The 17,367-nt window shown below is 36.4% G+C and overlaps 1 long non-coding RNA gene across 1 annotated transcript in view; it reads right to left on the bottom strand.

The window, feature by feature from the left end:
- Positions 1–1,808: 1,808 nt before the first annotated feature.
- Positions 1,809–17,367, bottom strand: part of LOC109436854 (uncharacterized) — a 92,182-nt gene continuing 76,623 nt past the window's right edge. Inside the window, exon 6 of the long non-coding RNA XR_012497409.1 lies at positions 1,809–2,795. This is a non-coding gene — a long non-coding RNA (uncharacterized LOC109436854). The remainder of the gene's footprint in view (positions 2,796–17,367) is intronic.

The raw sequence follows: 17,367 nt of genomic DNA, 5'->3' as shown, positions 1-17,367 counted from the left end.
ACTGACATGATAATAGCACTCAAGTTTCAACTATAATAGAGAGGCACACACAATCCACACAAGGGACACTCCTGGAGTACCCAGAGCAGGTGACTAGGGAGACTGTGCCACTGGGCCTCACAGGACACTTGCTACATAAGGCCACCCAGACAAAACTGAGAGACATAGCAGCTCTACCTAACACATAGAAATAAACACAGAGAGGCAGCTAAAATGAGGAAACAAATAAATGTGTCCCCAATGAAAGAAGAGGATAAAACCCCATGAAAAGAACTAAACAAAATGGAGGCAACAAACTATCAGAGACAGAGTTCAAAATAATGGTTATAAGGATGCTCAAGGAACTTAATGAGAACTTCAACAAAGAGATAGCAAGCATGAAAAAGGACATAGAAACCATACAAAAAGTCAGAAGAAAATAATACAATAACTGAGAGGAAGAATGCACTGGAAGGAATCACAAGCAGACTAGATGAAGCAGAGGATTGAATCAGTGATTTTGAAGACAAGGTAGCAGAAAACATAGCTAACATGCAATATTATATGAGATTCAGGGGTACACCATAGTTGTTCAACATTTATATACCTAAAGAAGTGATCACCATGATAAGTCCAGCAACCATCCAACACAATACTATACTATCACAATATTATTTCCCATGCTGTACATTATTTGTTTTATATCTGGAAATTTGAACCACTATTCTCTTCACCTTTCTCCTCCCCTTTATAATTTTTAAATTACAGTTGACATTCATTATTATTTTATACTAATTTCACAGGTACAGCATAGTGGTTAGACGTGTAATTTAAGAAGTGATCCCCCTGACTAGTTTAGTACTCACCTGGGACAATACATAGTTATTACTGCATTATTAACTATATTCCCTATGTTGTACTTTACATCCCCATGGTTACTTTGTAACAATTTGTGTTTCTTAATCCTTTCCCCTTTTCAACCACACTTCCAACCCCCATCCCACCTGGAAACCATCAAAATGCTCTTTATATCTATGAGTTTGTTTCTGATTTGTTTGTTTATTTTGTTCTTTATATTTCACACATAAGCGAAATCTCATTGCATTTGTCTTTCTCTGTCTGACATAATCCACTCAGCACAGTACCCTCCAGGTCTATCCATGACTGCAGATGGGAATAATCCATTCCTTACCATGGCCAAGCAATATGTCACTGTATATATGTCCCACCTCTCCTTTATCCATTCTTCTATCTACAGACACGTAGGCTAAAAGATTAATACAATTTTTTTAAAAAGACTTAGATGGATAGATATGATTTTTTCTTGGATAACACGAAGGATATAAAATATTCCTAAATTTATCTATAGATTTAATGCAATCTCAACAAAAAACAAAATAAAATTTTAATTAAGTACTCACATTTAATTGGGCAAAATACAATCGTTTAGTGGATGGTTGGGATGACCACTTAAGGACAGATAAAATTAAGTCTCTACTTCACACCCAACACCATTATAAATCCCAGATGGCAAAAAGGATAATATTTTGTGTGATTTGAAATAGTGAGGGTATATTTTATAGGAAGCACATATAACCCAGAAATCACAAAGGAGGAAATGGATCAAATAAACATGAAAATTAAAAATACATTAGCAAAAAAAAAAACACACACAAAAAAACACACCGAAATATATGTACTGGGGGTGCCAAAAAAATGTATACATATGACTTGTATTCATCTTTTGTTATTGGTATATATTGAGTATTACAATTTTAACACAGTTTTTTCCTTTCTTAAAATGTGTATATATTTTTTGTCTCTCTCACTCTTTCTCTCTCTCTCTCTCTCCCTGTATGACTATATATATATGACTAAGAACATCCAACACATTTGACAAAGATTTAATATTATTTTTATTATTATAGAAATAACTCAATTTCCATATCCAATGTATCAAAAAACCATGTTGGCTGTACTTCCAACATATATTTAGCATCACCTTCACATTGCTACTCTGGTCCTTGTATCTGGAAACTATATTCTGGTCAAATTCAGTCTATGCCCTGAATAGAATGTATTCTACGGTCTGAATTTTTTTTATTTCAATAACTATATTTTTCATACACATTGTTCTTACTTCCTTTGTATCTTGTTTCAAGCCTTGTTTTTTTGTTTGTTTGGTTGTTTGTTTTAATAAAGTCATGCCTTCATTGAGGACTTTGAACATCTTCAAAACATTCTGAATTTTTGTTGGGCTGTGTTATAATATTAATTTCATATGGATTAATTTCAACTACTGATTATTGATTGTCTTTTTGAATTTGGGGACTTTGATTGTCTTTTTGAATTTCATTTTTAGCCTTAATTTTGAGTGGGAAGTATAATTGTTTGTTTGCTTAACACATGTTCTTTCTTTCCTCCCCCTCTTCCTCCCTTTCATCCACTAAGCTAGTTTTATCATTTTCTCTATCTGGGCTTCACTGAACCAGAACAAGGGCATAAGTGAATCTTGCAGGGTAACTACCCCATGATGATATTGAGAGTATCGTAGACCAAGTCATAGAGCAAATGCCTTTGTTCAGATTCTTACAGAGAAATTGTGTCCATATCCTCCTGCCTCCTGGGACTTTCAGCTCTTCAGCTTGCAGCTACGACAGCACTGGGCATCAGTTCGGAGTAGTGTCTCTTGGCTTCTTGTTATGAGTTGATGACTGCAAAGAGTCCCTCTCCAGTGCCTGGTTTCAAGCAGTGGGCATGAGCCCTCTATCTCAAGTGAAGTCCCTTTGGTTCCTCTTATCTCAGGAGCTCAAGTCCTAACCAATTAAAAAAAATAGCCTAGTTAAAGAAATAACAAACAAAGCTGCCATCATCCATGTTTATAACCCCTCCTGAAGATAGAGTGGTTAAAAATTAGTCTGTGTTCATTGAAAACACAATTTCATGCCTTCCAAGTAATCCTCACAAGGTATGTGAAGGATAGCCCTTTGTGGAACACACACCTGCTGTGAGGGGCTCTTCAAAACTTCTAAATCAACAGTGCTCTTATCCTGTAAACAGTGCAATGCCACATGCAGTGCCCTTAACAATTTATATGAGCATATCATCTGTAGATGAGAATTTTTTCAAGCATACAAAAGAGAAAGTACATTTTACCTTCCCCAGTTTTGGCAAGTCTTACATTATTGTTTTAAAATGTGTTTACAGGATCCATCACAGTGCTTCATAGTTGTCACACTTTCATGCATAAATGCATAGATTTCTTCATTCCATCACCTGCTTGTGCTCATTCATGTGTCCACCCATTTTCATCTTTGAATTTATCTTCCCATAAAGGATGAATAATAATATTTTAGATAGCATTACAAAAGTGTGAGGTCCAGTGAATATTAGAATGGGTTCTTATATGTAAAGAAAGTGTGTGTGTGTGTGTGTGTGTGTGTGTGTGTGTGTGTGGTTTAAATTTAAATCATGTCATTTTCAATAATGGTTTCCATTAAATACTTGAAGTCTTGAAAAGTGAGCCTAATAAAATTCCTCAGAATGCCCTGATGCCAAAGATCCAGCCATGGGGAGGAATAATAATTCATGATTGCTCCCAGGCAATATGGTAGTTATCTATGGAATCTAGGTCAACAGTGAGGTCAGACATAGACACCTTACGCCTGTCCCCTGGAATAGGGCTAAGGTCTCTATGTCTGACCTCACTGCTGACCTATATCTCATGGACAACGCTCACACTGCCATATTGCATGCTTCCACCTGCCCATCCTTCTGAGACCAGTTTCTGTGGCACTTCCTGCCTAAGCATTTCTCTGATCCTCACTCAGACAAAATCAGTTGTCCTTTCATATGAGCTTCTATAGCACCTTATATTTTAGGTACATTAAATTCACTATTTAAATATACAATTACCCCTTAAACTAAACATATATCTCAATGGTTAACTCCTTTAAGAATCAGCAACAGAACTGCTTGCTATGAGAAGTTCCTGGACTCTCCCAGGGATACAGACTCTCTTTCCTCCATGTTTCCACTACTCTTGATTATAATTTTGATTATAGCAATTATTACATTATAATAATTGGTTTGCATGCCTTTCTCCTCACTAACTCACTTCCTCTTGATGAAAGAGAATATGATTTTTTTCAATCAACAGCATTTAATCAATAGTCAGCCATATATTAGGTCTTCAAAAATTTATTTTATATAAGAATTAAATACACATATACATATGCATATCACAAAGACAAGGAACTATTTTTATTTTATTTTTGTATGTCCTGTGTTTGTGATAGTGATTGATATATAACAGTGATAAATAATAGGTGTTTAATAAATGTGAGTAGGGTTGAAGTAAAGAGAATTCACTCTTCCATCCATGAGGTTGCTATTGGTAGAGGAGTCTACTTAAAAGGTACATTATATGGGTTCCAGATAGTGCCCATATTGAATGTTAACCTTGTATGCTGAAACTATATGCCCTTAATTTAATACTGAAGGGTGATTTAGACCATGCCTCTTATTTTTCAATTTATATAGTAGACAAAATCTTCCTAACCATGGCAGTGAAAACATAACAGCATTCTCAGCAGTGAAATTGCAGGAACTCAATGGATTTGGTTACCCATAAGTTCCTATCTAGCTCTAGTACTGTGTAATTGAAAATTCTTAAAAAATAGAACTTAAATGTTCACACACACACACACACACACCACACACACACACGAGAGAGAGAGAGAGAGAGAGAGAGAGAGAGAGAGAGAGAGAGAGAGAGAGAAGTAGATATGTGAAGTGATGGATATCTTAATAGACCATGCCTTTCTACTTAACAAAGCTCAAAGTACACAGATTTGAAAAAGAATTAACTGACACCTATTGGAATAGACATATCCAAATGTCAATTGGATACCTTAGAAGCTGCTGACAAAAAACAGTTCAAGAAGAACTTAGTGACAGTTTGAACTTGATCCTCCATTTTACATAATCCAGCACATCTGCAGGTCTCTATAAAACAAGGTTGGCTCAAAGTCCTAGCTGCAAGCAGCTCCAGGAGGAGATGGTTTTTCTTGAGCAAAGGTATTGTGTTCAGAGGTAGAAAGGCAAGCTTGGAGAATCTTTTTATAATGGCTGCAACTGCAGACAAACATGTACAACATGTAGACATAAACAGGAAGAAAAGACTTGCTGTCATATATTGCTGGGTTTTCAGTCATCCACACACTGTGCTGAACTATTTTAAAAGTCATATTAGCTATTTTCCCAGGTGTAAAGGAACATATCATGCTTCTTATAAAATTACCATCATTATCATCATTACTATTATTGTTAATTAGAGGTTTCAAGTGGAATAAGAAGTGGAAACTGGCAAAAGAATTCTGGTCTTCAAAGTCTCACAGACGCACACACACACACACACACACACACACACACACACACCACATATACCTGAGTCCCTGTGAGTTCTACTTGCTGACCTACCATCAGAGGAATTTTCCCAATATGCTGAGCATAAATAACATAACTCAAATGACAGGAATAAACTTTAGTTGTATAATCAAGGATTACAAAGGATGAGATTTATTTATGAAGATATGATAACATTGCTATTTCACTAGTTTTATAAGGTCCAAATAGGATGTCATTCAAGGAAGTTTAATTATGAAAGTTAAAAATAATTATTGTCATATGCTGTCTGTGTTGGTTAAGGTTCTTAGACTGCAAGAAACAGAAACCAACTGTAGCCAGAGCAAAAGAAAACAAAAACAAAAAACAGAAAATTTATTAAAAGGATGAGAAAGTACCATGACAAAGTGGGATTTATCCCAAGCTGTTTCAACATTCAAAAGTCAACTGATTTAATCCATCATATCAATAAATTAAAAAAAGAAAAATGACATGATCATATGAATAGGCGCAGAAAACACTTCAACAAAATCCAATACTCATTCATGATCAAAATTCTCAGTAAGCTAGGAATAGAGAGGGACTTCAACTTTATAAAGAATATCTCCAAAAATTTTATAGGAGCCATCATACTTAATGGTGAGAACCTTGAAGAGTTCCCTTTAAGATCAGATACAAAACAAAGATATTCCCTCTCACCGTTCTTCCAACATTGTATTGGAAGTCCTAGCTAATTCAATAAGATAGGAAAATGAAATGAAAGGTGTATATATTGAGAAGGGAGAAATACAACTGTCCTTGTTTGCAGATGACATGATAGTCTATGTAGGAAATCTGAATAACAAAAGAACTGAAACTAATAAGTAATTATAGCAAGTTTGCAGAAAAGGTTAACATACAAAAGTCAACTGCTCTCTTATATATCAGCAACAAACAAGTGGAATTTGAGATTAAAAACACAATGGCAATTACTTTAGCACCCTAAAATATGAACAAGTTTGGCTCACATTAAAATAAATTTAATAAAATATGTACAAGATCTATATGAGGGGAACTACAAAACTCTGATAAGCAAAATCAAAGAAGACCTTAATAAATGGAGAGATATTTCATGTTCATGGATAGGAAGACTCAATATTGTCAAGATGCTAGTTCTTTCCAGCTTTATCAATAGATTCAATACAATCTCAACCAAAATTCCAGCAAGCTTTTTGTGGATATTGAAAAACTAATCCTAAAGTTTATATGAAGAGGCAAGAAACTCAAAATAGCCAACACAATATTAAACCTAAGTTTAAAACTTACTTTAAAGCAATAGTAATGAAGACAATATGGTATTGGTGAAATAATAGAAAAATTGATTAATGGAACAGAATAGAGATCCCAGGAATAGATCCACATAAATATAGTCAACCAATCCTTGAAAAGGAGCAAGGGCAATACAATGAAGAAAAAATAGTCTTTTCAACAAATGTTGCTGGAACATCTAGATGTACATGTGCAAAAATTAATCTACACACAGACCTTACATCTTTCACAAAAATTAACTGAAAATGGATTACAGATCTAAGTGTAAAATGGAAAACTGTGAAACTCCTAAAAGATAACATAGATGCAAACCTTGGGTATAGCAATGATTTTTTAGATACAACACCAAATGTACAATTCATGAAAGAAATAATTGATAACCTGGACTTCATTAAAATTAAAAACTTGTACTCCACAAAATGTCAAAAGAATCAGAAGAGAAGCCAGAAACAGAGAAAATATTTTCAAAAGATACATCTGATAAAGGATTATCCAAAATATACAAATAATTCTTCTTTAAATTTTTTTTATTTATTTTTAATTAAAGTTTATTGGAGTGACACAAAACTCATAGACACAGACAATAGTTTTGTGGTTACAAAGAATTCTTAAAACTCAACAGTAAGAGCATAAAAACCTGATTAAAAAATGGGCCAAAGACCTTCACAAACATCTCACCAAGGAAGATATAGAGATGGCAAATAAGCACATGAAAAGATGCCCAATGTCATATATCATCAGGGAAATGCAAATTTAAAATATCAATGAGCTTCCACACACCTATTAGAATGGCTTAAATCCAGAATACTGACAACAACAAACTCTGGCAAGAATGTAGAAAAACAAGAACTCTCATGCATTGCTGATGGGAATGCAAAATGGTACAGCCACTGTGGAAGACAGTCTGTTGGTTTCTTACACAACTAAACATACTCATTCCATATGATCCAGCATTCATACACCTTGGAATTTCCCCAAAGGAATTGAAAATATATTCACAAAAACCTTCACATGGATACTTTATTCATAATCGCCAAGACTTGAAAGCAACTAAGACGTCCTTCAGCATGTGAATAGATAAACAAACTGTGGTACATTCAGACAGTGGAATTTATTCAGTAAAAGAATTTAGCTGATTGAAAAAAGAAATGAGCTATAAAGTCATGACAAGACATAGAGGAATCTTAAATGCATATCACTAAGTGGAAGATGCCAATCTGAATAGGCTATATACTCATAATTCCAACTGTATGACATTGTGGAAAAACCAAAACTATGGAGATCAGTGGTTGCCAGGGGTAGGAACGGGAGGAGGGAATGACTAGGTGGAACACAGAGGATTTTTAGTGCAATGAAAATACTCTGTATGATACTATTAATGTAATGATAGATACAAACCGATAGAATGTACTCCAGGAGTGAACCCTAATGCAAACTATGGACTGTGGGTGACAATGATGTGTCAGTGTGGGTTCATTGATTGTAGCAAATGTACTCCTCTCGTGGGGGATGCTGACAACAAGGGAGGCTGTGCGTGTGGAGGGATATGGAGCACATGGGAAATCTCTGTGCCTTCTCCTGAATTTGGCTGTGAACCTAAAACTGCTCTAAAATAATAAAGTCTTAATCTAAAAAAAAAAAAATTCAGAGAGGAAGCATCAAATTATCTAACATCTGTCAATGCCTGGCCTTTGACGAGGAAGGTCAATGAACATATTTAACATTTCAATCAAATTACACCCAGTGAGGATGAGGTTATCTCCCAAAAGTAAACTAGGATACATTTAGATAAGGGACACGGATATTAAGCAACCCACCCCCAAAAAATGAGCAATTGGATCCAAAGAGAACATAATAAAATTTCTGTTTATATGTCTTTTCACTTACAGTTCCATTGCTGAATCAAAATGGTGATATGAAATTTTATTTAACGTTCATTTAACAGATTTCGGACATTCTGAATTTTTCTAGTCATGGATCTACTGTCTAATTAACAGCTAGTAATAATTAATGATGTTGACATTTACACCCCTCATTTATGTCACCAGTTCCTACATCATACTAATTGGCACTTAGAGCCACAGGAAACATGTTTTTGAACTAAACAATGACACCATCATACTGTTGCAATTTTTTTGAACCCAAAACCCTATTGTACTGTTGACATATTAGTATCATTTTCTAATTGCATTTGCTTAGAGAAATTACTCTGTAATCATTAGAATTTTGAATATGCAAATGTTATGTCTACTTTTACAGTTAGAAGAAAAGTTGTAAATGTGAGCTCATTCCCTAGTGTACTTTGTAATATCTTTGTAAACTTAATATATAGCAAGTATAACCACACAGGCATTTACGTTTAGTAGCTACAGACTATTGTCAATATTCCTAAATTTAAGAGAAAAAAAAATTACCTGTTGAAAGATGCATAGCTAAGAATGTTGGGCTTTTGAGCCAAAACTTGCAGACTGTACCTCTTTACTTTGCATAATTGTAAAATAAACGAATTTTGTACTGTTTGACATGTTGAGTTTATTAGAGAGTATTTGAGTTTATGAAAAGAAAGAGGAAAGAGGTTTGAGGAGAGGCGAGAAAAGAGAAGATGAATAGATTTTAGGAACATGATTACACAATGACATAAAAGCACCATTATGAAGAAAAGGGATGTACCCCTTGAAAGGGGTTCCTAAAATAAGTACACCTCCCTCAATATTTTCTCATTTATCCATAATCTTCCCCCCAATATCCTCTCCTCCTCCACTGAGAGAACATGTGGAAGGAAAGGTAAGCCCTGGGCCTAGCCCCATGCACCAGGGAACCATTAGGGAAACATAATTCACACAAAACCAGCATTTTGTTTTATAGCACAGATGACAAAACACCCTTAACAGTCACTGAATGAATCATTAGGTGTCTTTCACCTTTCCCTGGATGCAAAATTAATTTTTCTAAATCCTTAATCATTCCTCCTGGTAATATTCTAGAGGAGAGCCTTCCCCAGCTGTACTTAGTCTAATTAACTACCCTGGGTTTTATCTAGTTAAGCATTCAAAATACAGCAGTCCTGCTTATTCATAGTTTTGCTTCCCATGGTTTCAGTTACCAACAGTCAACTGTGGTCTGAAATATTAAATGGAAAATTTCAGAAATAAAAAATTCATAAGTTTTAAATTGTATGCCATTCTGAATAGTGTGATGAAATCTCGCAGCATCCCATTCTGTCTTGCCTGGGATGTGACTCATCCCTTCGTCCAGCATATCCATGCTGCATACACACTCCCTGTTGCTAGTCACTCAGTAGCTGTCTAGGTTATTAGATTGGTTCTGAGAGAGAGAGAGAGAGAGAGACCACATTCACATAACTTTTATTATAGTACATTGTTATAATTGTTCTATTTTATTATTAGTTATTGTTGTTAATCTCTTACTGTGCCTAATTTATAAATTAAACTTTATTATAGGCATGTATGTATACAGAAAAACATAGCATATATAGGGTTTGGTACTGTCTGTTGTTTCAGGAACACATTGGGGGTCTTGGCATGTATCCCCTGCAGATAAGGTGGAACTACTATACTACAATTTATTTATTCATTTACCTGTTTATGGGCTGTTTCCAGTATTTGGCTATTATAAATAAAACAGCTATGAACATTTGTGTACAAGTCTTTGCATGGACATTGGCTTATACTTCTCTTGGATACTGTGCTCCTTTAGTAACAGATACTTTGCTTCTCAACATTTAATTCTTCAGATCTAAAGTTAAAACTGAATTGGACCATTAATCCCTAATGCTTTGATACCAAAGAAGGTATAATTCAATTCTAAAAAATTTAAAAATGTATTTTCACAAAAGATTCGGGATTCTTTTCCTTTTTTGTGTTCCTCCAACCCTCATCAAAAAAAAGAAGAAAAAAAAAGAATTTAGATGAAAAATATTTGTCTCATATTCTTTTAATAAGAAAATGCCTTCAGCCAATCTATCTTAATTCTGAGCCAAACAGAACTCTATCCACAACTTTGACTGTGGAACAATTGCTCATGGTAAAGTGGAACCCAAGAAGCATGTAACTCATTACACACAGCTCTCGTCTCCTCAAATCCACATCTTTACTTTGATTCCCAACTGTGTGCTCTCACACACATCTAATTAATCCCCATCCTGTTAATTTTAACTCCTAAAGATTTCTCCAGACTACTAACCACCTTTGCCTTCATTAAAGCTTTTATTTACCATCCCTTCTTGAGCTAATGACAACCATTCCTAACTAGCCCCTTAATCTAATTTCCTTCTGTTCAGTACCATTTTAACCAAATGACCTAACCTCAAATGTCCTGTAGCTTTCCTGCTTAAACTCCTTAATGGCTCCCCACCGTCTACAGGATAAGTCCAAACTTGCTAGTAAAGCACATAAAGTCCTCCAAGACCTGGTTATGCCTCACTCTGCATCCTTATCTCCTGTCTCCTGCATCTCACCACATTCGAATTCCCTGAACACATCATGCAATTTCATACCTCATATGTTTGTTCATACTGTCGTTTTGTCTGGACACTCTTCTCATCCCCCATGCCCCCTTCTTTGCCTACTTCCTTTCGTCCTTTAAGACTCAATTCAGGCTTCACCTCATCCCCAAATCCTACCCTCACTCCAGCACCAGCACCCCAGGAGTCCCTCCTCTCACTCCTCCAACCCGTGAGCATTCCTCTGCCCTTGCACTTAACCAGGACTGCAATGATCTCAAATTAGCTGGAAAAGGCCATTTCACTTAATGGCAGAAATTATGACTCCATCTTCTTTATGGGCTCATGGCCCAAGTTGTGTGCTCATGCCTGCACAAGTTGTTGTTAACTAAGCATAGGAACAGTTGCTATATACTAGGTTGGTGCAAAATTGCGGGGTTTGCAATTATTTTTAACCTTTTGAACAGCAATTACTTTTGCACCAATCTAATAGCGCCTTCCCTGATGCTGCTGACCCACCGTGGTACCACTGTCCATCAGGTGGTTCAAATTTAAAATAATTAAATGAAATGGATGTGATTCCACAACTGAGCATTTTTCACTTCCAGTAGGGCCAATACAAAGAAAATGTTTCTATCTAAATATAGCGTTAATCTTAAAATAGAGTGGTGTATTGTGAGTGTGATCCCTGTTTCTAGTAAGGGAGAAAAAAAACGTAATCACCATGAAGTCATAACTCAGGGGACGGAAGTCATTTTGTCTAAGTCCCAGCCACCAGAAAAAGAATGAAGCCATCTCAGCTTGCCCAGACAGCCCTCTCTTTATGTTCTTGTCACCTTGCTATAGAGGTAGATGGAGGTACGGCTCTAATTTAGGTAGCTCAGCTCCGTACACCAGGGGCTTGTTTCTGTACGAGCATCTTTATTCTTCTTCCTTCCATGAGAGAGCTGGTAGCACAGGTAGCACAGCCAGTCGGCCCGCCCCAGAAGCAAAAGCAGCAGAAGTCCAAGTCCCCACCCGAAGAAGGACTTGAATTACTCTCAATGTTTGCTCCATGAGTGTTCCTACTTTAATGATCTGTGCGTCCACAGGTATCGCCTAGCACGAGCTTGCTGGATACAGTGAGACAATCAGGACTTGGGTAAAGGGAAGAAGGTAGAAGAGGAAAATCACAGAAAGGCTTTAGGAAGTTTAAGTGAGGTGAGTCATTTGGGGGAAAAGTTAAAAAGAAAGAAAGGAAAATGCCTCCTGTGAATTTGTGGCCAGTATGGTACAGAGGAGGAAGACAGCCCTTCTGCCAAAGTGAGGGGAGGCCTCCTGGGCAAGGAGACTGAACTCACCTTCAGGATTTCTCTATTCTTCTAGCTTGGCCTGGGTTTTGCACCTCTTTGGCTTCCATATTTTAGATATGGCGGCTTTAACTTCAAGGGTGCAGGTACAGCAATGCAGACAGGTTTGGGTTTGTTTTCTTTTTAAATTATTATAAGTGCTATATATGTACTGTAGAAAAGCATTTACTGCAAGTTAATAAGAGGAAAAAACTAAAATCTTCCATAATTATATGACTCAGAAATCAATGCATAGGTAGGATAAAAATAGAATTATAGTACTTAGGAAACTTGCTTTTCAAAGTTAACAATAGGTTGTGAATGGTTGCCCGTGTTGTTCTTTTATAACGTTATTTTTAGTGGCTGAATAATATTTCATTTTACAGATGTACCATAATTTATTTAACCAATTACATATTGATGGACATTTAGATTATTTCCAATTTTTCCTATTATTAGCACTTCTATGATGAGCATCCTATTAGATAAAATTTTGACAATATATAATAATTGCCTTAGGAGAAGTTATTGTGCATGGAATTGCTAGGTCAAAACTATGAATGTGCTGAAGCCAATTACATGTAATCTATATATAAATTGCCCTGCAGAGGTTGAGCTAATTTCTACTCCCACCAGCAGGGGATTAAAGCGCCCATTTCCTAATTCCCTGCAGAGAGTTTTCGAAAGCAGAATAATTGAAAATATTTTACAAAGCTCCTATTTAGAAACCAGTCCATTGACCATAGTTTATTCATCCACTTGGATTCAATTCTACAATTATAGAGAATCTTTCCTGTGTGAAGCAGCATAGATTGATAGAACCAACACATTTAATTAGTTTAATAATGCTTTAATCAATTTGGCCAAAATAGTCACACTGCTGATACAGAAACACTATTAAAAATCCTTTTATGGTTAAACTTCCGTATTGATATTCATCTTCTATAGTTTCTGATGCTCATTCAGCCTCCACCCCTCAGAGAGTTTCTGCTGGACCAACCAGTACCTAAGGTCAGAGTCTTTACTCAGGGACAAGATCTTTATCATATTAAATCCAAAATTTATCTTTGTAAATTCCACATATTAGTCCTATTATCATGTAGGAAAGAGTCCATTTCCTCTTCAAATATGTTTCCTGTTCTCCAGACAAATAGCCAATACCTTCCACATTTCCTTGTATAACATTTCCAAGATCCTGTTTCAGCCACCTGGAAGGCCTACAATTATTTTTCCTTCTCTTTCCTACATCCTTGTGAATTCCTATGTTAAGGGAACCTCCTTCAAGGCCCAGCTCAAGTATCACCTTCCCTGACCCTTCACCTCCCTGCCCTTAAACCTGTTCACAATTAATTACTTCCCTTTCTGTATTCCCATAGCAGCTTGTACATATGTACATATCTTGTGTATAAGCCTTCATTACTTATGTTTTAATTACTTGTTTGCATGACTGTCTTCATGGCTCATCTGTGACCTCTTTGAGGATAAAGATTACGTCCAAAGCACCTGAAATAGTACCTCTTAGACATGATAAGTAATAAAAAACACATACCTACTTTAAATGAAACAGAAGTTCACAATTTAGTAGGATAAATGAGATGTGTTTATAAATAACTATAATATAAGACAGAACATACAGAAGGTGGTAAACATCAGAGGATAGTTATAATTAGGTTCTGTGGAAATGCAAAGATAAGGCAGAAAGGTGAATGGCTTTGAAAGCCAAGCTGAGGCTTCTCACCATAGACATTATGGACACATTTTGAACAAAGTGTGCAGAAGAGCTCAGAGGGAGAAGCAAAAAAGAGGTCCACGAACAAGCCAATAAGGAGTCTAAACCAGGATCAACAAGAACAGGATGAAAAGGGCAGGTGAGGGAACCACTGAAAGGAAAGAAGCCTCACTTTTGGTCATGAATGACATGGTAAGGAAGAAAACTAATGACGGAATAGAAAAGGAAGAAGAGAGATCACTCCAAGGTGTCCAGCCTGGGTAATTAGGGTACAGCTGTTACCCAAAGAGTGCAAACGTATAGCTCTTGGGAAGATGGAGAAGATGGATTTATGGCTTGTACACTGAATTAACTTTTCTATTTGAAGGCCTTTAGAGGTGGTGTGTTGCCTTCACTACAGCACAATTGCCACTAGTTTTTGTCTTAGACTCAGGGAATTTCACTCATTTACATTTCCTGCCTGGCCCCTGTAGACATTTGAGTTAGTGACTCCTAGTAAAAATAACTGAAATTAAAAAGTCAAATGTAGAAGGAACTAGTTCAGGACAAAATTGGGTAACTCGGTAGATTCCACATATTCTTCCAGCACCACAATTCTTCAGAAAAATGAAATCTTACTTGGAAGTCCCAAATATAAAACAGCAAAACAAAGGTGGTCCAGTTAGTTGAATTGGAGGACTGGGAGGCTTATTCTCACAACCACTAACCCCATTCCCAGTTAGCATCTAAGCCATTTTCATGAACCGTAGGGATCTGGAAACCATGATTTGAAAACCCTGGAGAAGAATGATAAGTTGAGTTTTAGGGATACTGTTTTTGAGGTAACAACAGAGCCACAGGTGAAAAGGTTCAGCAAGCAACTGAATAGAGAGAATAGGAGATTGGGAGAGAGTTAGGATCTGGATAAAAATTTTGGAGCTATTGGTAAGAAGGTGATATTTGGAGCCATGGTAATGGGCGAGATGAGCGAGAGAATGAGTGGGCAGGAAGATGACAGAATACAGGTAGGAATAGGACTTTTGGAAATGCCTGCATTTCTAAGGTGAGTGAAGTCGGAAAAATCAGCCTGATAAGTAGACGAATAATCTGACAAGTGGCAGGAGAATCTGAATAGTATAAAGTATTAGAAGTCAAGGAGGCAGTTGCCGAAAGAGAAGGATGAGGCAAAGTGTGGCTACACCAGGAAAGACTGAGGAAAGGTAATTTGTTAGACCACTGTGAGACGACTGAGAATATGGCCCTCCTAGGAGCAACTTCCTAATTGTGGAGACAAGAAGCAGAGTGGAAATGAGATAAGGAGTGACTAGGCAGAATGTCTATTCTCTTGAGAACTTTGGAGGTCAGAGAAAAGGTATAAATAGTGTGATAAATGTGTTTCCCCGAAAATAAGACCTAGCCGGACAATCAGCTCTAATGCGTCTTTTGGAGCAAAAATTAATATGACCCAGTATTATGTTGTTATATTATACCAGGTCTTATATTATTATATATTACATTATATTATATTTTATATTATATATTATACATTTTATATTATATTATATTATATTATATTATATTATATTATATTATATTATATTATATATTAAAGACCCGGTCTTATAATAAGACCAGGTCTTATATTAATTTTTGTTCCAAAAGACGCAATAGAGCTGATGGTCCAGTTAGGTCTTATTTTGGGGAAAACATGAAATGTGAGGGCCTACCTAGGAATATGGAGAGATTGCTAAGAAATGTTGTGTTACGTAAAAGTCAAAAAACATTTTTATGGCAAGTGAATACTTATATTTCTTTAGTCCAACCCAGCTGAAGACATAAAAATGTGCCCAAGCTGTCCACAAGTGGTTCTCAAATTATTATAGGGGTAGCTAGGATGGAAGGACTAGTAAGGTATTCTTGAGCCTTGAATGTCTGTGCTTATGTATCAGGTAAAACCTTAAGCAGCTTAGCTTTAACCTCTGTTCAACAGAGATTATACATCACTAAGTGGAAGTGAGCTTGTTTTGCTGATGGTGGGACAGAGGAAAAGGAACCACCCCAAGATGATGAAGGCAAGTGAACCACCTGCAGGCTCCGAGCCATTCTTCTAGGATGTGCCGACACCTGCTATAATAATTTAGTTCTGCTCAAAGGGTTGTGAGGTCAGGGTCAAGGTTTCATTCCCTGTGTAATAATAACCATTTCTTTATTTGAGCTGTGTAATCTTATAAATGTTAATTGCTGAACTTAAATAAAATCAGGGGGAAGAGAGAGAGAGGGAGGGAGAGAGAGAGAGAGAGAGAGAAAGAATACATATCTGAACAAATTTGCCTATCGTGGAAAATAATTCAAAGTGATGCTGTAGTGATGGTGGGTCAGAAAAGACATTTTCCTTTGTGAAGAGCAGTACTTCTTATCGAAGCAAAGCCCCAAATGAGAGAAGTTGGAATATACCACATGGATTTCAAAATCGTGGAATTATAATCACAGAGAACATAACACCAAAATTTTGATGATGAGAATGATAACCACTATTATTTATGATCCCCTATTATTCTCCAGACTCTATATACATTGTCTCATTTAATACATATAGAAATCAATTAAAGTAGGCATATCAAAACAGATCCACAGCGGTAAAGTAAGTGCCCAAGGTAACTTGGTTAATAAGGGACAGGGCAGGACTGTGATTCAGATCTCTCTTATTTATATGTCAGTGGTTCCCCACTAGTCTACACTGGCTGGTATTAGTGTTAGATAAAACCCTCCACTTCCCATGTGCAGGTTGACTGAGGTAGCTTCACATCACTCTTTGAAGGACAGCCTTCCCCGAAGAGACCAAATATTATTTGGCAGCGTTCTGCCTCTGCAGGACTATCTGCATCACTGGACCAGACCACACTTTGTGTGTCCCAGAAAGGTAGACTATGTCATTGAAATAAAGATACAAAACAGTTTCTGTCTTAGAGCAGCACCAGAGAAGAAAGCAAAAACGGCAGGGAATCCCTGATACCCTGGGGAGGTTCCAGATCAGCAGGGAAATCTTACCCAAAGGGTGATACTTAAAAGGCAAGACCATTCTTATAAGAAGTAGATATGTATGAGGAGTGTCCAAATGACATGCAATAGATTCTACTTCTTCATACAAGCTATTTTTTTCTAACAACGTCATGGAA

This window comes from Rhinolophus sinicus, linkage group LG06 (genome assembly GCF_036562045.2).
Source record: "Rhinolophus sinicus isolate RSC01 linkage group LG06, ASM3656204v1, whole genome shotgun sequence".
NCBI lineage: Eukaryota > Metazoa > Chordata > Mammalia > Chiroptera > Rhinolophidae > Rhinolophus > Rhinolophus sinicus.
The sequence above is the reverse complement of the archived record's forward strand: the minus strand, read 5'-3'. Positions and strand labels throughout refer to the sequence as shown.